Source organism: Portunus trituberculatus, chromosome 37, assembly GCF_017591435.1.
Source record: "Portunus trituberculatus isolate SZX2019 chromosome 37, ASM1759143v1, whole genome shotgun sequence".
Lineage (NCBI taxonomy): Eukaryota > Metazoa > Arthropoda > Malacostraca > Decapoda > Portunidae > Portunus > Portunus trituberculatus.
This window is the reverse complement of record NC_059291.1, coordinates 26,186,982-26,210,555: the sequence shown is the minus strand read 5'-3', so window position 1 is coordinate 26,210,555 and position 23,574 is coordinate 26,186,982. Positions and strand designations below refer to the sequence as shown.

Sequence of the window (23,574 nt, the reverse complement as noted above, 5' to 3'; positions counted from 1 at the left end):
AATAGTTTAGACGTGGAAGTGGTCAACGCAAGGAATATTCATGATTTTAAGAAAAAGCTGGACATTAATAGATATGGAGACGGGACAACACGAGCATAGCTCTTTTCCCGTATGTTACAATTAGGTAAATACAATTAGGTAAATACACACACACACACACACACACACACACACACACACACACACACACACACACACACACACGCCGTCGCTGAGAGAGGACGGCTTGTCTCCGCCGCGGACGGAAGAAGGAAAATACCTATGGTGTTACAGGGCCCGGGTACTCTAAGTTAGTGTCCTGTTAATGTCCTACTGTCATAGTGTTGAAAGTGAGGATATGGAGAGTGGTCCCTGAGAGGAGAGTGTGGGCGGTGATTGTTTTGGCCGTAATCAGCTGACGAAAACAAAATGGCGTCTAGACAAGAGACTTTGAAGGTTTTATAACTACGCCAAGAGGACTGGAGAAATTGATATGGATGCAAGAATTCAGGCACTGGAAAGTAAGTTCCTAAACATTTTGTCCATAGAAGAAAACTGGATAGAGTTATAGCCGAGAATGATTCGTTCAAAAAGAGATCTATTTGTTAACGATAGCGAATAAAGAGCTATTGAAGGAAAAAGTAGAGATGGAGAAAGAAAACCAACAACTAAGGAAACAATGTGAAGAGATGAAGGCTAAACTCCTGGAAATGGAGATGAAAATATCCGAAGGGACTTGAGGAAGGAGGAATGCCTTAATCTAATTGATACCAGGATGAAAGAAGTGAACCATGAACATCAGGAGGTACAAAGGTCCTTTAGGAGATAGTGAAAAAGCAGGAAGAGGAAAATAAAGGGATTACGCAGAGGAAATGGTAAAGGCACTAAAGGAAAATGAGTATGTGGTGAGAGATATTGCTGAAAAGAAAAATGTGTGATCATAATAGGATTGAGGAAGAAACTAACAGGAACTGGCAGGACAGGAGGGATAAGGAAAATGACAGGATTAAGTCTTTACTGAACAAGATCTCTGTGGAAGAAGAGGACCTATATGCTGAGGTAGAAGAAAGTGTGAGATTGGGAGCTTTTGAGGAAGGCAAGAATAGACCATTAAAATTGAAATTAAAGTCTCAGGTGGCAGCTGAGGCCTTGTTGAGGAGGGCTTGGAAACTTAAGGACTCTGAGGAAACCAAAACAATTTACATAAGAAGAAATATGTCACAGGATGAGCGAATGAAAATGAAAGAGCTTGTAACTGAAGTGAAAGAGAGGAATGACGAAAGAACAGAGGAGGAAAAGACCAAGTTTTTGGAGGATGAGAAATGGGAGGCTAAAGAAGTGGTGGATAAAACAGACGGAATAGACATTACATGGAAGAATGAGACTAGGAATGGAATACAAGTGACTTACACGAATATAGATGGATTTCTGTCTAAGAGGCTAGAATGTATGGATTACCTAAGAAATAATGAACCGGACATAATGTGTGTAGTGGAAACAAAGCTAAGGCCGAAATAAAGCTAGACTGGTTTGTTGTAAAACACTACAAAGTATGGAGAAATGATAGAAAAATAAAGGAGGTGGTGGTATAATGGTTCTTACTAAGGAAGATCTGATAGTGAAGGAGGTGAACTATAGTAAGAGAAATGAGGAAGTGATAAGTATGCTTATAACAGATGGCAAGAGGGACATTAATATTATAACAGTATACATACCACCCAGAACCAGTGCTTGGGAATATGAACAGTACCAAATGGTGATGAGAAATACTCTAGACAGAATGAAGCAAGAACTCATCAGAAAGGATAGAGTGATGATAGTTGGAGACTTTAATTGTAAAGAAATAGTGTGGGAAGACTACGAAGTGGTGAACGGTGGTGAGTGGGCAGAGGAATTGTTAAAGGTAGCAACAAATAACTTGATGACACAGTGGGTGAGATCACCAACAAGGTGCAGGGGACAAGATGTTGCAGCAAGGTTGGATTTGGTATTTACCAGGGCATCTCTAAAAGAGGAAATTGAACATGAATGTCCCTTGGGGAAAAGCGATCATGATGTCCTAAGCTTTGAGCTGGATACGGAATTAAGCACGAATAAGATTGTGGAACGCAGGAGGAAAAATTAAATTATATTAGGGCAAATTATAACCATATAAGGGAGTTCTTTAATGAAATTGACTGGTCCGTGGTATACCAGGAAAGGGATATGCAATTGAAATATGATAAATTTATGGATTTGTATAACTCTGCTGTGAAAAGTTTGTGCCATATCACAGAAAGAGGACTTTAAATAATAAACAGTGGTTTAATAGAAATTGTGAAGAAGCAAAAAGAACAAAGAAAAGGCATGGAAGAAACTTAAGAAAAACAGTGATGTATTATCAAGAGAAGTTTACAAAACAGCAAGGAATAGATATGTTGAAGTAAGGAGAACAGCACAGAAGGAATATGAACAGAGGGTGGTGGAAAACTGTGATAGTGACCCAAAATGTTTTACAAATTCATAAATGGAAAACTAAATATAAGGGAGGCAATAGAAAAGGTAAAAATGGGAAGAAGTATATGAGGATGCTGGAGATATAGCTGAAATTTTGAACGACAACTTTTGCAAAGTGTTTACAAAGGAGGAGCATTTTATGGGAGGAAGGCCTACGGAAATAAAGCAAATGCAGGACATCATGGTTACTAAGGAAGATGTAAGGAAAATTATAAGCAATCTGGATATTAATAAATCAATGGGGCCTGATGGCATATCTGGGAGGTTGCTAAATGAATGTAAGGATCAATTGTTGAACCCTGTATTTGATATTGTGGAAACCTCCATACGAACAGGATTAGTCCCGAAAGAGTGGAAAAGAGCTGACATTGTGCCTATATATAAGAATGGTAGTAGAATGGAACCGCTAAATTATAGACCAGTATCGTTGACTAGTATATTGTGCAAGGTATGTGAAGAAGTAATTAAAGCTAAGTGGAGTGAGTATCTAGAAAGTGAAAACATTCTGAGTGAAAGACAGTTTGGTTTCAGAAAAGGAAGATCGTATGTATCCAATTTATTATGTTTTTATTCAAGAGTGACTGACATACTACAACATAGAGAGGGATGGGTGGATGCTATCTACCTGGACTTGAGAAAGGCCTTTGATAAAGTACCACACAATAGACTGATGTGGAAACTAAAGAAGATTGGAGGAGTAAATGATAAACTAGCAAAATGGATGGAAAATTACTTAATGGGAAGAGAAATGAGAACAGTGGTGAGAGGAAGGAAGTCCGAGTGGAAGAAGGTAACCAGTGGAGTTCCACAAGGGTCAGTGCTGGGTCCCATCATGTTTTTGATTTATGTTAATGATATGCCAGTAGGAATTGACAGTTACATGAACATGTTTGGACGATACTAAAATTATGAGGAGAGTAAAGAATGTGGAAGATTGTAACAAGTTACAGGAAGATCTTGATAAAATATATGAGTGGAGTAAGGAGTGGCAGATGGAATTTAATATAGACAAGACCCATGTTATGAAAATGGGAAGAAGTAGATACAGACCAAACTGGGATTACAGGCTGGGTGATGAGAAAATTAAAGAGACCAATGAGGAGAAAGACTTAGGAGTAACTGCAAAACACTTTGTCACCGGAGAAACACATTAACAAGATTTTTGGAAAACATATAACATGCTTCAAAATATTGGCCTTGCATTCCACTACCTAGATGAAGGAATGATGAAGAAGATATTATGTACCTTAATAAGACCCCAGTTAGAATATGCAGCATGTGTCTGGTCACCATATGAAGAAAAATGTGAAGAAGGTAGAAAGGGTACAGAGGCTGGCAACAAGGATGGTACCAGGACTCAGGGAGTTAGACTATGAGGAAAGACTGAGGAAGCTGGGGCTGACCACATTAGAAGAGAGAAGAACAAGAGGAGACATGATAACTATGTATAAATTGGTGAACAAGATTGACATACTGGACAGAGAGTTGATAAAGGTGACCACAAGTAATCAGCTCCGAGGACATGGAAAAAAGCTAATAAAAGACATTTTTTTTTTTTTTTTTTTTACATTACAAGGGCACTGGCCAAGGGAAAACAAAGTGTTGGAAAAAAAAAATCCCGCTGGTTGCCAGGCCCTGTTAAGAGGAAAGTAGAAAGAGAAAACAAAAAATCTAAAAGGAGGGTCCAGTTAACGTAAGAGGTGTCTTGACACTCCTCTTTGAAAGAGTTTAAGTCATAGGCAGGTGGAAATACAGACACAGGTAGAGAGTTCCAGAGTTTACCAGTGTAGGGAATGAAGGAGTGAAGATACTGGTTAACTCTTGCATTAGGAAGATGGACAGAATAGGGATGAGAAGAAGTAGAGAGTCTTGTGCAGCGAGGCCGCAGGAGGGGGAAGGCATGCAGTTAGCAAGTTCAGAAGAGCAGACAGCATGAAAACAGCGGTAGAAGACAGATAAAGATGCAACATTGCGGCGGTGACTTAAAGAATCAAGACAGTCAGTTAGAGGAGAAGAGTTGATAAGACGAAAAGCTTTAGATTCCACCTTGTTTAGTAAAGCTGTGTGTGGATCCCCCAGACATGAGAGCCATACTCCATACACGGGCGGATAAGGCCCTTGTACAGAGCAAGCAGCTGGGAGGGAGAGAAAATGGACGAAGACGCCATAGGACACCTAACTTCTTGGAAGCTGATTTAGCAAGAGTAGAGATGTGAAATTTCCAGTTTAGATTTTTAGTGAAGGATAGACCGAGTGTGTTTAATGTAGAGGAGAGGGAAGTTGAGTGTTATTGAAGAAGAGAGGATAGTTGTCTGGAAGGTTATGTCGAGTAGATAGTTGTAGAAATTGAGTTTTTGAGGCATTGAACAAAACCAGGTTTTCTGCCCCAATCAGAAACAAGTGAAAGATCAGAAGTTAGGCGTCCTATAGCATCTCGCCTTGAGTCATTTAATTGTTGTTGGGTTGGGCGTCTGTTGAACGCTGTTGAATAATGCAGGGTGGTATCATCAGCATAGGAGTGGATAGGGCATTGAGTCAGATTTAGGAGATCATTGATGAATAATAGAAAGAGAGTGGGTGATAGGACAGAACCCTGTGGAACACCACTGTTGATAGTTTTAGGAAGAACAGTGACCGTCTACTACAGCAGCAATAGAACGATCGGAAAGGAAACTGGAGATGAAGGTACAGAGAGAAGGATAGAATCCGTAGGAGGGTAGTTTAGAAATTAAAGATTTGTGCCAGACTCTATCGAAGGCTTTCGATATGTCAAGGCCGACAGCAAAGGTTTCACCGAAGTCCCTAAAAGAGGATGACCAAGATTCAGTTAGGAAAGTAAGAAGATCACCAGTAGATCTGCCTTTACGGAAACCATACTGGCAATCAGAGAGAAGGTTGTGAGCTGATAGATGCCTCATTATCTTCCTATTAAGGATAGACTCAAAGGCTTTAGAAAGGCAGGAAATCAAAGCTATAGGGCGGTAGTTAGAAGGATTGGAGTGGTCACCTTTTTTAGGGACAGGTTGAATGTGAGCAAACTTCCAGCAAGAAGGATAAATAGAAGTAGAGAGACACAGATGAAAGAGTTTGACCAGGCAGTGAGCGAGTTCGGAAGCACAGTTTTTGAGAACAACAGGAGGGACTCCATCCGGACCGTAAGCCTTCCGAGAATCAAGGCCAGAGAGGGCCAGGAAAACGTCTTTATAAAGAATTTTAATTTTAGGGATGAAGTAGTCAGAGGGTGGAGGAGTAGGAGGAATATGCCCAGAATAGAGCCATCTGGATGAAAGTAAAGGAGGAAAGACGAAGAAGTAAAGTTGTTAGAGATATTATTGGCTAGATGCCAGAAATGGGAGGACTGATCAATGGAAGGATCAGAGTCAACATGGGAAATACACTATTGACACTGGCAATGGAAAATGTTAACTCAGTGGGTCAAAGAAGATACTAGGTTTGAGGAGAGCATCACAAGACTGGACTTGGTCTTTAGTACAGAGCCAATGGTCATTGAGGAGATGAGGTGTGCCCTTAGCAAAGAGTGATCATGCAGTTTTGGAGTTCAAGGTGATAGATGAAGAGAAATCTAGAAGAAATGAAGAATATAAGGTGGGAAGATGGAATTATGCCAAGACAGATTTTGAAACCTAAAGAAATTCTTTCAAGAGACAAATTGGATGAAATTCAAGAGTGCTATGGGAGCAAATGAAAAGTGGAAGGAATTTATAAAAATATACAAAGAAGGTGAGAAAAAATTTGTACCAATAAGACAACAGAGAAGTTGGAAAGCAGGACTGGTTTAACGATAGATGTGAAAAGGCTAGAACAAGAAAAGAGGATGCATGGAAGAGGTGGAGAAGGAAAAGACGGATTAAGCAGTGGGAAAGTTACAAAAGAGCAAGAAATGAATATGTGTTGATTAGAAGAGAAGAAAGAAAGAAACAAGAAAAGGATATAATTGATAAATGTAAAGACCAACCAAGGCTTTTTTACAGACATGTGAACAACAACATCAAAAATAGAGAAAGTATTGAAAGTTTAGAAGTGAATGAGTATGCAGGAAGATCCCAGGAAATGGCAGAGGCTATGAATGGATGCTGGAAGGTATTCTACAAAGGAGACTGCTTTTGACAAACCACTGGTAATGGAACAGAAAGGATTATGAAGGAGTTTCAAGTAACTGTGGAGGAGACAGGGATCAGTGTTGGCACCAGTAATGTTCAGTCTACATAAATGACATGGTGGATGGGGTGTCCAGTTATGTGAGCCTATTTGCAGACGATGCAAAATTGTTAAGAAAAGTGAGATGTGACAAAGATTGCGAACTACTCCAGGAAGACTTGGACAGAATATGGAAATGGAGCGTACATGGCAAATGGAGTTCAACACGACAAAATGCAAGAAAATAGAGTTTGGCAAGAGTGAAAGAAGAATCAGGAGTATGTACAAGATAGGAAATGAAGACATAAAACCAGTCATGAAGAAAAAGACCTTGGGGTGACAATTACCAATGACCTATCGCCAGAGAGACATATAAACAAAATAATTGGAGAAGTATTGAACTTATTGAGGAACATAAGAGTGGCGTTCAGATATTTAGATGAAGAAATGATGAAGAAAATAATTACTGCAATGATAAGACCGAGGCTTGAATATGCAACAATACAGTGGGCTCGAACTTAAAGAAACACATAAGGAAACTAGAGAAAGTACAGAGGGCTGCAACAAAATGGTGCCTGACTTATGAGATTTGACTTATGAAGACAGACTGAAAAGAATGCAACTTCCGACCCTGGAAAACAGAAGAGAAAGGGGAGACCTGATAGCAATATACAGAGTGATGATTGGCATGGAAAAATGGATAGGGAAGATCTGTGTATGTGGAATGAAAGAATGTCGAGAGGGCATGGGAAAAACTAAAATGGCCACTTATAGGAGAGATGTGAAAAAATATAGCTTCCCTCATAGAAGGGTGGAAGCATGGAATAGTTTAGACGTGGAAGTGGTCAACGCAAGGAATATTCATGATTTTAAGAAAAAGCTGGACATTAATAGATATGGAGACGGGACAACACGAGCATAGCTCTTTTCCCGTATGTTACAATTAGGTAAATACAATTAGGTAAATACACACACACACACACACACACACACACACACACACACGCACACACACACACCATATTGATAGCATTTTCAGAGAGACATATAATTTGATAAGGAATATTGGATTAGCATTTCACTACATGGACAAAGAAATGATGAAGAAATTGATAAGTACTATAATAAGACCCAGATTGGAATATGCAGGAGTTGTGTGGACCTCCCATAAAAAGAAACATAAGGAAGTTGGAGAGACTACAAAAAATGGCTACAAGAATGGTTCCAGAATTTGAAGGGATGACAAATGAGGAGAGACTAAAGGCTATGGATCTACCAACCCTGGAACAGAAAAGGGAGAGAGGGGATCTGATACAAGTTTATAAATTGATCAACTTATTGGATCAAGTGGATAATGAGAAAATGATCCTGAGAGAATAACATGACATTTGAAGCACAAGACCGCATAGTAAAAAACTGAGGAAGGGAAGATGTCTAAGAGATGTTAAAAAATATAGTTTCCCACAAAGATGTGTTGAGACGTGGAACAGTTTAAGTGAAGAAGTGGTGTCAGCAACGAGTGTGCATTGTTTTAAAGAAAAATTGGATAAGTGTAGATATTGAGACAGGGCCACATGAGCGTAAAGCCCAGGCCCTGTAAAACTACAACTAGGTAAATACACACACACATACACACACACACACACACAGGGTTTCAAGGAATAATGGAAAAGAGCGCTTATGTGAAGAAAATTCTGGAGTTAGAAGGTAAAATTGAAAAACTGTTTGAAAAGTATGAGGGCCTGGAAACGAGTTATGACAATGTTAAGAAGGACTGTGCCGATATGAAGAAGGAAAATGCAGCACTGAAAGAGGAAGTTAAGCTAATTAAAGTGAATTGCGAAAATGTGGAGAATCTCTAGGAAAAGTGATGGAGAAGCAGGCTGAATGGAAAAAGTCAGGAAGTGGAAAGAAAGGAGGTAAATTACAAAGTTGCAAGTCTGGAAAAGGAAATCAAAGAGTCAGGGGAGAAAACTTTGGGCCTTGCTGAAATTATAGATCAACAGATCATAGAAGAGAAGATAGCTGAGAAAGTGGTGAAGGTTATTAAGTCAAATGAGACATTGGTGAGGGAAACTGTAGACAAAAAGAGATGTGTGGTGATATTTGGTGTGGAGGAGGATAAGACACCGAGTAAAATGGAGAGAGAGAAAACATAAAAAGGTGATAAATAATATCATTAATGTGGTGCAAGAGGAGGAAAAGACCTAGTACAAGAAATAGAGGACTTCCATAGAATTGGAAAGTTCACAAGAGAAGGTATGAGGCCAATAAGAATCAAACTTAAGTCACAAAAGGATGTAGATGAATTGGTGGAGAAGTCATGGAGGCTAGCCCAGCAGGAAACAACAAGGAAGATTTGGTTGAGAAGAGATCTCGGTGAAAAGGAAAGAGAAATGTTAAATGAGTTGAGAAAGGAGGCTTTGAAAAAAATGAAGAGAGGACAGAAGAGGAGAAGAAAGAGTTTTTCTGGAGAATCTTGGATATGAGACTGAGGAAGTGGTTCATAACCCAGAAAAGTACAGCAAGAAAGGACTAAAGAAACTTACATATGAGCGAAATGTAATGTATTCCAACATAAATGGAGTGATATCGGGATTTTAGAACTCAACGATTACTTGAGGGACAAGAACCCAGATATTGTGGGTCTTACTGAAACAAAACTGAGAGAGGAGAAGACCTGATGATGGTTGGAGAAGGAAATATAATGTTTGGAAAAGAAATAGAGTAGGTAAGATGGGAGGAGGAGTGATGTTGCTGGTTAAAAAGATATAAAGGTGGATCAAGTGAAAAAGGTATGGGAAAGGCAGAAGTGCTAAAGATCAGAGCAGAAACTAATGAAGGAAAAAGAGGCACTACATAGTGGTGTACGTACCACCTAAGACAAATGCATGGTCAGTACAGGAATATGAAGAAATGATAAGTGATACAGGAACATGTCTGGAAGAAATGTTGGGTGGCTGTGAACGAACTATAATGATGGGAGATTTTAATTGTAAAGAGGTGTGTTGGGAGGACTGGTCAATGGAAGGATCAGAGACAACATGGGAAATACACTATTGACACTGGCAATGGAAAATGTGTTAACTCAGTGGGTCAAAGAAGATACTAGGTTTGGAGGAGAGGGAGCATCGTCAAGACTGGACTTGGTCTTTAGTACAGAGCCAATGGTCATTGAGGAGATGAGGGTGGAGTGCCCTTTAGCAAAGAGTGATCATGCAGTTTTGGAGTTCAAGGTGATAGATGAAGAGAAATCTAGAAGAAATGAAGAATATAAAGTGGGAAGATGGAATTATGCCAAGACAGATTTTGGAAACCTAAAGAAATTCTTTCAAGAGACAAATTGGATGAAATTCAAGAGTGCTAAGGAGCAAATGAAAAGTGGAAGGAATTTATAAAAATATACAAAGAAGGTGAGAAAAATTTGTACCAATAAGACAACATAGAGAAGTTGGAAAGCAGGACTGGTTTAACGATAGATGTGAAAAGGCTAGAACAAGAAAAGAGGATGCATGGAAGAGGTGGAGAAGGAAAAGACGGATTAAGCAGTGGGAAAGTTACAAAAGAGCAAGAAATGAATATGTGTTGATTAGAAGAGAAGAAAGAAAGAAACAAGAAAAGGATATAATTGATAAATGTAAAGACCAACCAAGGCTTTTTACAGACATGTGAACAACAACATCAAAAATAGAGAAAGTATTGAAAGTTTAGAAGTAAATGGAGTATGCAGTGAAGATCCCAGGAAATGGCAGAGGCTATGAATGGATGCTTTCGGAAGGTATTCACAAAGGAGACTGCTTTTGACAAACCACTGGTAATGGAACAGAAAGGGATTATGAAGGAGTTTCAAGTAACTGTGGAGGAGATCAAGAACATGATGGGGAGTTTAGAAGTGAGAAAAGCTGTGGGACCTGATGGGGTATCAGGATGGATTTTAAGAGAATGCAGGGAGCAACTGGCAGAAAAAGTTTGTGAAGTAATTGATGCCTCATTAAGGGAAGGTGTAGTGCCCCAAGACTGGAAAAGAGCTAACATTGTCCCAATCTATAAATCAGGTAACAAGAGAGACCCATTGAACTATAGACCAGTGTCACTTACAAGTGTGGTAGCTAAGATGTGTGAGAGGGTGGTGAAGAATAGATGGACAGACTTCTTGGAGAAAATGACATACTTTGTGAGTGTCAATTTGGTTTTAGAAAAGGGCGTTCATGCACGACAAACCTGATATGTTACTATTCGAGGGTGATAGATGTAATACAGGAAAGAGATGGTTGGGCTGATGGAATATATCTGGATTTAAAAAAGGCCTTTGATAAGGTACCACACCAGAGACTGATCTGGAAACTTGAAATGGTAGGAGGAGTGCATGGCAGTTTACTAAAATGGATGGAAGACTTTTGGTAGGAAGAGAAATGAGAACAATAATTAAGGACAGACCATCAGAATGGGGATTGGTGGAGAGTGGAGTTCCACAGGGATCAGTGTTGGCACCAGTAATGTTCGCAGTCTACATAAATGACATGGTGGATGGGGTGTCCAGTTATGTGAGCCTATTTGCAGACGATGCAAAATTGTTAAGAAAAGTGAGATGTGACAAAGATTGCGAACTACTCCAGGAAGACTTGGACAGAATATGGAAATGGAGCTGTACATGGCAAATGGAGTTCAACACGACAAAATGCAAGAAAATAGAGTTTGGCAAGAGTGAAAGAAGAATCAGGAGTATGTACAAGATAGGAAATGAAGACATAAAACCAGTCATGAAGAAAAAGACCTTGGGGTGACAATTACCAATGACCTATCGCCAGAGAGACATATAAACAAAATAATTGGAGAAGTATTGAACTTATTGAGGAACATAAGAGTGGCGTTCAGTATATTTAGATGAAGAAATGATGAAGAAAATAATTACTGCAATGATAAGACCGAGGCTTGAATATGCAACAATACAGTGGGCTCCGAACTTAAAGAAACACATAAGGAAACTAGAGAAAGTACAGAGGGCTGCAACAAAATGGTGCCTGACTTAAGAGATTTGACTTATGAAGACAGACTGAAAAGAATGCAACTTCCAACCCTGGAAAACAGAAGAGAAAGGGGAGACCTGATAGCAATATACAGAGTGATGATTGGCATGGAAAAATGGATAGGGAAGATCTGTGTATGTGGAATGGAAGAATGTCGAGAGGGCATGGGAAAAACTAAAATGGCCACTTATAGGAGAGATGTGAAAAAATATAGCTTCCCTCATAGAAGGGTGGAAGCATGGAATAGTTTAGACGTGGAAGTGGTCAACGCAAGGAATATTCATGATTTTAAGAAAAGCTGGACATTAATAGATATGGAGACGGGACAACACGAGCATAGCTCTTTTCCCGTATGTTACAATTAGGTAAATACAATTAGGTACACACACACACACACACACAAACACACACACACACACACACACACATTTGATAAGGAATATTATTATATATATATATATATATATATATATATATATATATATATATATATATATATACAGTGGTACCTCTAGATAAGAAATGAATTTGTTCCGGAGTGGCTTTTGTATCACAATTTTTTCATATAACGAGTCGCATTTTACATGTAAATCACCTAATTCGTTCCAAGCTCTACGAAAACACCACATTAAATTTTATAATAAGGGTAAAACCAGAATGAAATACGAGCCAAATACATTTGAATCATTCACTATACCTAAGCTAACTGTTAATACCTGTAAATGAAGTAGATAACAGAATATAATGCAATAATAAATGAAAAACAATAATAGGAAAATTATACGAAAATGTGGAACCTTGCGTTTCGAGTGAGGCGATGTCCGAAAGTGAAAGTGGCGGCAGAGGAGGAGGGCAAACGGCATAAAATCTAGAAAATGGCAGGAAACATTAACACTGTATAGGGGCCTTATCCGTCCCATATGGAGTACTCTTCGCATGTTTGAGGGGTTTCAGTCACACAGCTTTGCTTGATAGGGTGGAATCGAAGGCTCTTCGTCTCATCAACTCCCCTCCTCTCACTAACTGTCTTCAGTCTCTTTCTCACCGCATCTCTTTCTATCTTTTATTGCTATTTTCATGGTAACTGTTCTACTGATCTTGCTAACTGCATGCCTCCCCTTCTCCTGCGGCCTCGCTGCACAAGGCTTTCTTCTTCCTCTCATCCTTATTCTGTCCAACTCTCTATTGCAAGAGTTAACCAGTACTCTCAATCATTCATCCCTTTCACTGGTAAACTCTGGAACTCCCTCCCTGCTTCTGTATTACCGAATTCCTACAACTTGCCTTCTTTTAAGAGGGAGGTATCAAGGCATTTGCTCCCCTAATTCTGGCTGACAGTTTTGGCACTTTTTACACTTTATAGAGAGCCAACACTCAAGTGGGCCTTTTGTAACTTTCTTTTTTTTTGCCCTTGGCTGGCCCTCTTCCCTACGTAAAAAAAAAACTTTATGAAACTTTAAATCATTATTTTATTACATTTTTTTTCAGTTTCTAAATTTCATCATTAATGCTTAACTTTACGAGACACTTAAAATTAATATTTCTTTTTCAGTTTCTAATTTTCATCAGATTCTTCTTCCCTTCTCTGTTTTTTCGGATCACTTTGACCTTCACCTTGACTCACTAATGGCCTCTTTCAAAAGGGTCATGGTCAAGACGGCCCCTAACCCTAACTTTTACCCGTAAGATGGTTTGAAATTATACTTGTTAATACAATATCTTATACTAAGACAGATTGTATTAACAAATCAGTCGCTCACCACTCCCCCATCCTTCCCCCTCTTTTCTCACCCAGTGATAGGTACTGTACCACGTAGTACGTACGTGAGTACTTTTAATCACCGCAATAATGTTATCATGTAATGTTTATCAGTAAATTACATACTTGTTAATACAATGTCTTAAAATGTAAGATACTGAAACATTCCTCAGATTGCAAAACATAACATTAAAACATTCGATATTTAGCCAAGTGGCACCTCCAGCTGCTGCAGGAAGCCAGCAAGTCATCGTCACCTCATAAAAAACACAATGGACTATCGCGCGCCTCTCAGAAATTTCAAAATTATCTTACGGGTAAACAAAACCTTAAAATGCATATGTGTATATAACATTTTCTGCTTAGAAATGCATGTTCTCTCACTTCTTTCAGTATTTACAGAAAGTCGTGTTACATCCTGGATACATATATGCACTATATGGGCAGGGTACACCGGTATACCAATACGTTATGGTTTTTAACGCTCCATACTACAAAACACTATCTCACGAACACTGAGTTGCCATCCGCGGTTAACGTGTTAACATAATGAAAGAAATAAGAGGACAATAACCCAAAATTTGGTGTGGGGTCGTCATGGTAAACATGGGGCCGTTAGGGTAAACATATGAGGCCATCGGGGAGGGCCGTTATGAGGGGCCATCGTGGTCAGGGGCCGTCTTGACCAGGAAACCTTTCAAAAATAATGATCCAAGGAACTTTGTTTCTGCCTACTTTTTAATATGTTCCTGAAATGACTCAGCCAAATGTCATTAAACTGTGCAAAAAGACGACTTGTGTGGCGCGAATCTAAAAATTTTCTGCACGCAGGAATTTCAAGTTTTTCTTTTTTCTGTATCTTTTGTAATATAATGCGAAAAAATCTTCGCATATCATTTCGTAAAATGAAATTTTCATATATAGAAGCTTTTGTATCTCGAGGTACCACAGTGTGTATATATATATATATATATATATATATATATATATATATATATATATATATATATATATATATATATATATATATATATATGGTATGGTATACCTACATACATGATGATGGAGAAAGAAGAATTGAAATATATGTAATAGAGAAAACAGATAAACCAGCAAAGTTGTTGTTAGGCTCAAGCAGACGGACCTAAAGGAAAAAGGTTATAAACTTTGACCGCGTGAGTGGGGCGGTGACGGAGACAAATATGTTTTCTTTGGGCACTGTGTACGAAGGAGGGGAAAGACTACACTTGACCTGGCCATCGTATTTCTCCTCATACCCCAAACTCCACTCCTGTTGTTCTGACCCCAAACTCCGCTTTGTTGTTCTGAATGGTAAGATTCCGCCCCTGTTCGATTCTGAGTGGTAAGATTATATATATGGAAATGCCTATGGGGCGGGTCATGTACATGGGGTATCCTGGAGTACATAAGCAAGGATATTGAGAGAGAGGGGAATAATTACTATTACAGCAGCAGAAATTATAGCAAGGGAGGAAGACTGGAGGTCTCCCGTGGCCCAGGGAGAGGCCGCGGGACAGAATCTTGTAACGGTAAGTGGAGTTTAGAAGTTGTAATGCAGTCTTGAAAACAAGTAATTCAGTAATTAATATCAGAATGATGGAGGAATAACGATAGGATGTCTACATTTAATATTTTGATACAGGCAACCCCCGTTTAACAAAGGTTCACACAACGAAATTTCGCTACAACGAAGGTTTCATTTTACTACCATCTGCTCGTTTAACGAATACCAAACTTGCTTTAACGAAGTTTTATCCAGGAATTTTTTTCCAAATTTGAAAGCCCCACTGTATCATGCAAGCTGACAGGCTTTTGAATACACCAGGAGCTGCTGGTACTAAGGCCTGCCTCAGGAGAAGTCCTGAGACACCTGTAGAATAAAGATCAAGATCAAGCCTCTCGTGAACAACACAGGCGCTGCAGATACAAAGGCCTGACTCAGAAGAAATTCTGCGTCACCTGTAGCATCAAGATCAAGATCAAGATCATGCGCACCACTCACTCGCCAGTCAAAATATAACAGCATCACCAGTAGCTCATCTTCCCTAGTTCAACTTACCACCAAAATGCCCCGCAATGTGGCCTAACGTTCCTAAGAAGACTAGGAAGTGTCTTACTCTCGAAGTGAAGCTGGGTATTATTCACAGACACGAGAGAGGCCAGAAAACTAATAACATTGCTCGCCACCATCTTGACTCCATCTACTGTCTACTATTTTCAAGTCAGCAGACTCTATTAAGAAGGCTGGTGAGACCGTATCTTCCTTGAAAGCTAAAAGAACCACCTGAACTTGTGACTCTACAATGGATAAAATGGAAAGCCTTGTGGAAATGTGGTACATAAGTTTTGTATGCGGTACCATGATGTGCACTTTGTTTACATTCCACAGGTTGCTGGTTAGTGTCTTTCCCATTTCACTTTCCCTCCCTTCATAAAGTTAAGATCATCTACATTATAAAGTTACTTACATACATACATACATTAGTGTACATTATAATGACTTAAATTAAACTACCTAAATGTTTAACTTCATAATTTTTACTTTCATTAAACCTCTTACTGTACTATGATGCACTCTCGCTTTGCTTACTCTTAATGGAAGTTCAAATCAGGGGTTAAACTTGTTATAATCGGTTTGCTTAATGAAGTTTCACTTAACGAAGTGTTTTTTAGGAACGTAACCCCTTTGTTATGCGGGGGTTGCCTGTATTTGGTCACGTAATGGTTATAGAAGGAGTAGTTGTTGTGGCCGTGGCATATCGTTCTGTTGTGTTGTGAGTGCTATGAGAACATCGCCGTATCGAGTAAGTGTCGTGTCTGTATAATGTATTTCTGGTATCAATATCTTGAGTACAGTAAAACCTTGCTTGACGAACGTCTCTATGGACGAACAATTCGGGAGACGACCAAAAAATTTGTCAATATATCGACCCAGGGGACGAACGATATTTCGGGGGATGAATGCGGTTAAACGGCTCGCCGGCAGGCGAGCCGTTTGTGTGATAGCCAACCCGGCTATCACACAACAACAAAACAAAACATAATCACAAAAGAAAGTAGAAAAAGAAACATACGAAAAATATTGCATAACATAATCTCCATGCCACCACGATTTTCTCCTATTTTCCTGGGCATGGTGATGTTACCGGCGCGCTTTACTGTAGCTTCCTCAGCGTTATCCTCGCTGCTCTGGTGGCTCTCAGTGTTGCTGTCATCATCATCCTGGCCATGTCCAGGTACTGCAGATTGTGGCATATCCATCGCAGCTGTTTTCTCGCCTACTGCCTACTGCCCGCTCCTCTCACACTGAGCATCGCCTCTGAGGATCAAAGGAACTTCCTGGCGACGTACTTTTACCTTCCCTTTTTGGAAGTCCAAACTTGCTCCCAGACGCGTGAGGAAGTCAATCCCCAGCAGGCAAGGGTCTTCCAAGGCAGAGACGAAGACTGGCAATCTTTCCATGTTTCCCACGTCGATGTTCACTATAACGGGGCCCCACATAGCGGCACTGGCTTGCGACGCTACACAGCTGTTGTGTAGCTCCGGCACGTTGCTCACATCCAAAGTCCTCTCTCATGACTGTCTTCTCGGATCTTGTCTGTCTTCCTCCCCATCCTCCTCTCCTCCATTCCATCATGCCATCAACATCCAGTCTCTCAAGTAAATAACCTTTTCTTTTTTATTAATTTTATTATCATTTTGATAGCATTTAGGTAAGTAAAACAATTTAGGCTTTTTATAATTATTTTGTTCATGTTATGCATACATTAAAGGTCTATTTTGAATGGGTTTTATGGACAAAAGTATGATTTTTTTTTTGGTCTGGAACGGATTAATGGTATTTCAATACATTCTTATGGGAAAAATTGATTCAGGGGATGAACAAATCGGGTGACAAACAGGATTTAGGAACGAATTATGGTCGTGAGCTGAGGTTTTACTGTATTATGAGTAAATCGCTGTGATGCGGATATGTGTGAATTTAGGAGGAAGTCGCAGTAACGCAGATGTATTACTTATGAGCGGCATATGAGGTTTAATGAATACATCGCTGTAAGACCTCTATATTTCATTGAGTGTTAGATTTTAACTAACTGAATAGATCTTTGTACTGCAAATATATATGATATATGGTCCAGTGAAGAGAACGAGAATCTTTGGTGAGCAAATTTACGTGTTTGTTTGTGTTTGAAGTCACAGTCATTTTCATATGTGGTATTTATATATACTTGAAGGGTGTCGATTGTCTGAGACATATTGGATGTGTATGTATTACAGGTTGAACCTCCTTAATCCGGTATTCTTTCATCCGGTAACACCTGTAATCCAGCAAAATTTTTGTTTGCCGGAATTTTTGAATTGGCCGGAGTAATTTGCCGGACCGCCACTAGGACGCTGCAGCGCTGTACTGTGTTTTGGAGCCCGGGCATTCTGGGTCAAATTTTGATCAGTACCATGCTGCCGCTCATTGCAAGCACCACTCCCCCCAGGTGCATAAACATTTTTTCTGTAATATTTGCCCCTAAACATGGCTTCCAAGCGACCAGGAAGTGATAGTGTTGTTTGTGAACCAAAGAAAAAGTGCAAACATATGACAATATCAGTGCAACAAAAACTGGACCTATTGATGAAGCTAGATAAAGGTGTTTCAGTTCGGACCCTATGCCAACAGTACAACATTGGGTAAGTATATAGAGGGTGTTTTGGGGACCAACTATAGTTCGGAATTTTCCATGGTCTGGCAAGTCTAAGGTCCGGTGGTTGCCGGATTTGGGAGGTTCAACCTGTAGTAGTAATGATTTAAGTAAAGAAAGAAAATTTGATTAGAGTGTCCATAACCATTAGCCAGAGAAGTATGCAACATGGTGCAACATTTGTGCAACAGATCGGATCACGATATATATATATATATATATATATATATATATATATATATATATATATATATATATATATATATATATTGTTACGGCCCGTCCGTAACATGCATTACTACCATCACCTCCTCTGCTTGTTACCTCGTTCGCCACCTCTCCGCCTCCCCTTCCACGTCACCGTCTCGTGAACCTTCCACGCCACCGTCTCGTGAACCTTCCACGTCACCGTTTCATGAAGCCCGCTACTGTCCCGAAGTTGGATTCACGCGGCCCTTTCGACTCAACCGAAAGTGTTGAGCCAGCTCTTGGTTTTCTGGATTGGGAGTTGCCAGTGAACACAACGCCTCTTGGTTCTGCCGTGGGATCAACCATCACCCAGCATTTCACCACTGCGACACCGCATAAGTATCACTTCCCTCGTCCGTGTTTTCCACATTGCCTCTATATAGGATTAGGATTATTGTTAGGTATTAAGTTGGGTTCTTTATTGTTGTATTTATTACTGTGTTATATGTATATGTGTATGTCATTTTCCTGTGTTTCATGTTATATATCTGTGTTTCATGTTTCTTGTTATATATGTGTCAATTTCATTATGGGTTATTAAAATAGCTTTTAAAGTGACCCCTTTGCATTTCCTCACCAGTTGAACCTGCAGTGTTTTTTTATTGTTATTGTTCACCGGCTCTCCGATGCCAATCTTACCAGTTTAACCGGTGAACGTAACAATTGGCGACCGTGACAGGACCATTATAACCCATGTTCAGTGTTCCATTTTTCCAGTGACTTTTTTCTGTGATTGCTTGTGTTTCTGTGGTGTTGTGACTCTGATGTGTTTTTTTCTGTGACTTACTCTGCGTGTGGTTTAAATTTACCTTTGTGCGATCAAGTGGCTCCTTTTGGGTTAAACGTGCTTCGTGACTTTCATTGGTATCGCATAGCAGTGGTAGAGCAGGAAACCAGGTAGAAAGGCGTGTTCACCGATAGCACTTATCTCTATTTTTGCACATAGGCAGGTGTGTAATAAGTGTTATCCAAGTGTTGGGATCATCATATGTTCATGCGAACCCTCAATGCCCTCACTTGGATCATTTTTCTCGCTAGTTAGAATCGGCCATTTTAACTAGTCTCTCAGACTAATCCGCCTCCTTATCAATAACAAGTCTCAGTACAATTCGCTCCTCACTCTCAAGTCTCGTAACTAGAGTAATCCGGATCCCTCTTAATGCCGTAACTCTCTAGTTTACCCCTCATTAGTGATTGTACTCATAAGTGTTTACTTAAGTATAATCTAGGTAATTTCAAGGTTGCCTTTATTATCACTCTGCCAAGTTCCTCACTTAAGTAATTCGCTTATCATTTTTTTTTTGTTGTGGTTTAACATCTATTTAATATGGCTTCCGCTCAGTTTAACGTTGAAGATTTTTGTGCCGACCCTTCTCTGGAACAACTTAAATATGCTAATATAAAGAAGGACCAATGGAAGACCATCGCTAAACATTTTGATGTTCCCATCACGTCTCAGATGACTAAAGAGGTCATTAAGAATGTAGTTGTTGAACATCTAGTGCAAGAAGGTCAGTTGCTAGGAAATGCCATAGAAGAGTTAACTCCCATGTCAGCCTCTACGAGGACTATAATACACAGTCCCCAGGAAGAACAGGATAAGAGTAGGATAAGTCAATGGGAAATTGAGAAGCTTAAACTAGAATACCGGATGCATGAAAAACAAATGCAACTACAGGCAGAAAAAGAAGCGAAAGAAATGCAACTACAGGCAGAAAAAGAAGATAAAGATAAAGCAGAGAACTACAGGCAAAAGAAAGAAGAGAGAGAATTTCAGTTACAACTTAGAAGGCAGGAGAAAGAGTTAGAAATTCAGGAGTTAGCCCTACGAAATGACGCTAAGTTTAGAGGGAAGAAATAGATATAAAGAAACAGTTAGCAAGCTTTAATCCTGCTACAGCTGCTCCGCTAGTTCCCCCTTTTGATGAATCTGATGTTGACGGGTCATTTCGCGCTTTTGAGAGCATTGCTCATAGGAATAAATGGCCCAGGATCAGTGGGTGTCTCTCCTTGTCCCTAAGCTAGTAGGAAAAGCTTATAGGGTATACAACGGCCTTAGTGATGAGGTAGAATATGAAGAGATCAAAGGTAACATTCTAGACGCCTACTCTATCACTTCTGATGGATACAGACAGCAGTTTCGAAAGTATGTGAAACCAGAGTCTCACACCTATGTTGAATTCGCTAGTGAGAAACTAAGACAATTTAAGAAATGGTTAGCCGCCTTAACATTACCACCTTTTCGGAGTTGCTCAATCTAATGGTCCTGGAAGAATGGAAGAACAAGTTACCATTTAATATTCTGAGGCATGTGGAAGAACGGGAGAGAGTGAGCTTATGTCTGCCGCTAAAGTGGCTGATGCGTTTGCTTTGTTGATGGGATCCCTGGGTAGTAGAGGTCGTGGTTCACTGTCTAATGTTAGGTCCTCCTTTGGGGAAGGTTTTGGGGCGGGTGGTAAGCCAACCGGATTCTCGCCAAATGCATATAATTCCCCTGGTGTACATACTGTAAGAAGCCAGGTCACACGATCCAGAAATGTAGACACCCAAATTGCGAAGGTTCTCAACGTCAATTTTCTTTTGTGTCCCCTAGACCTAACACATTTGAGAACAAGAAACCAGTGGCCCTAGCTAACCCTGTCAACTCTCCTCTAGAACTTTATGACTCGTACATGTATCAAGGTAAAGTGTCCTGACTGATGGTAAAGACAAGGCAATAAATATCAAGGTTCTGCGTGATACAGGTGCTGCCCAATCCATCTTAAGGGAAGATGTCATCCCTAACATCAAACAGGCTTTCACTGGGAGAAGGTGATCCTTACAGGTCTCGAATCACAGCTCTCCTATCCCTTGGCTAATATTAGCTTACAGTGCCCGTTCATTTCAGGAGAGGTTGAGGTAGCCATTAAACCTGGTGAACTGCCAGTACCGGGGTACATCTTGTACTGGGTAATGATCTTGCGGGTAACTTGGCTGTTCCAAACTTAATTGTTCTTGATTCTCCCTTAACAGAAAGTCCCACTAAGACCCTGGACGAAACATCCCTCACTTCTTCCCAGTGTGTGCAGTCACCAGGTCTCAGTCCAAGTCCCTGCCCTTTCATCACCTCCTCCACCAATGATTGCCTCTACTGACAACTTGTATAATAACATCATTTCAAAGGAGAATTTGATTAATGCTCAGGAACAGGATCTCACTTTGGCTAAGATCAGACATGTTGCCAGTGAGACAAAGGATATGTCTAAATTGCCTTGTTTTTATTATCAGGAAGGAGTCCTGATGCGTGCCTACAGACCTCCTGAACTGAAACAACTAGACACCTGGTCAGAAACACATCAAGTTGTCATCCCTTGTCTGTAAGACCAGCCATTATAGAACTAGCTCATGATGGATTGTCAGGTCATCTAGGCATCCAAAAAACCTACAAGAAGGCTCTTCAACATTTTTTGGCCAGGAATGAAAAGGATGTGTCACACTATGTAAAACATGTCACATATGTCAAATTGTGGGTAAGCCTAACGAACGCCTTGTGCCAGCTCCTCTGACGCCTATTCCAGTTCAGACGGAGCCCTTCGAAAAGATCATTCTAGACTGCGTAGGGCCCTTACCCAAAACCAAACGAGGGAATCAGTATTTGTTAACCCTCATGGATCCCACTACCAGGTACCCTGAAGCATTCCTCTTAAGAACATCACATCAAAGACCATTGTAAAACATCTAATACATTTTTCACCTCGGTAGGAATTCCAAAACAAATTCAGTCTGACAAGGGTAGCAATTTCACTAGCCATTTTTTCCAACAGATAGTGAATGAGCTAAACATCGACCATGTTACCTCCTCGGCTTACCACCCCAATCCCAAGGCTGTCTGGAGCGGTTTCACCAAACATTAAAATCCATGATGAAGAAGTATTGCTTGGAGCATCAAGGAGACTGGGATGAAAGTATTTCTTTCCTTCTCTTCGCTTTAAGAGAATCTCCTCAAGATTCTTTAGGTTACTCCCTTTGAATTACTCTATGGTAGACAGATCAGGGGGCCTCTCAAAATATTAAAGGATCAATGGTTTACTCAAAATACTCCTTCAAGCCCCAGTGTGTCTGACTACATCAGTAACCTTAAGAATAAAATCAGTGAAGTCAGATCTTTTGCTAAATCAAACTTCCTCAAATCTCAAACTAAAATGCAACAGAATTCTCTTCCCAAATCTGTCATGAGAAGTTTCAAACCAGGAGACAAGGTTTTACTTTTCTCCCACTCCAGGCAATGCTCTTCACAGTAAGTTCATGGGACCTTATGTTGTGGCTCAAAAACTAAGTCCATTAAATTATGTGGTCCACACTCCTGACCGTCGTAAGGATTCCCAACTTGTTCATATTAATCTAATGAAACCTTACCACTCCAGAGAACCAGAGGACGACTTGTCTCACTGTACCTGTATGTCTGATAGGAAGGAGTCTGGTCCTGTGCCCCCGAGGAAGAGTCCGACATCGAATTCCTCTTCTCGTCACCTAAAGGACGCCCCTCAAACAGCCAAATCATGTCCAACCTTGATGAGGTGTTTCTTTCCTTAACACCTTCACAACAGTCTGATCTTAAAAAGTTATTGCTAGACTTTTCTGAAATCACAGGTGACCTTCCAGGAGTTTGTAATACTATCCAACATGACATAACATTAATATCTAATGACATCAAGCCTATAAGACAACCAGCCTATCGCATTTCACCCATTAAAAGAGACTTGATGAAAAAGAGGTAGACTATCTGCTCTGTCATCACCTTGCAGAACCTAGTATATCTCCTGGGCTTCTCCCTGCCTGTTAACATCTAAGCCAGATGGTAGTAGTCGATTTTGCACCGACTACAGGAAATTAAATAAAGTGACGGTGCCAGACTCCTACCCATTGCCCTTGATAGAGGACCTTATAGATAGTATAGGAGTAGCCAAATTTGTAACCACTATAGACTTGCTTAAAGGTTACTACCAGATTCCCTCTCGGACGAGGCCCAAATAATATCCGCCTTCATCACCCCTTCGGACTATACCAATACACAGTGATGCCCTTTGGATTGTCTAATGCTCCCGCCACCTTCCAGAGGGCTATAAATTACATAACTCAGGACTTGGAGGAACATCTGCGTATCTGGACGACCTGGTGGTGACTGCAGACGACTGGGCAACACATCTGACCC

At 40.1% G+C, this 23,574-nt stretch overlaps 1 protein-coding gene across 14 annotated transcripts in view; it reads right to left on the bottom strand.

Annotated features, from left to right (window-relative positions):
• LOC123513902 (collagen alpha chain CG42342-like) overlaps window positions 1–23,574 on the bottom strand; it is a 364,679-nt gene that overhangs the window by 36,911 nt on the left and 304,194 nt on the right. The window lies entirely within an intron of this gene.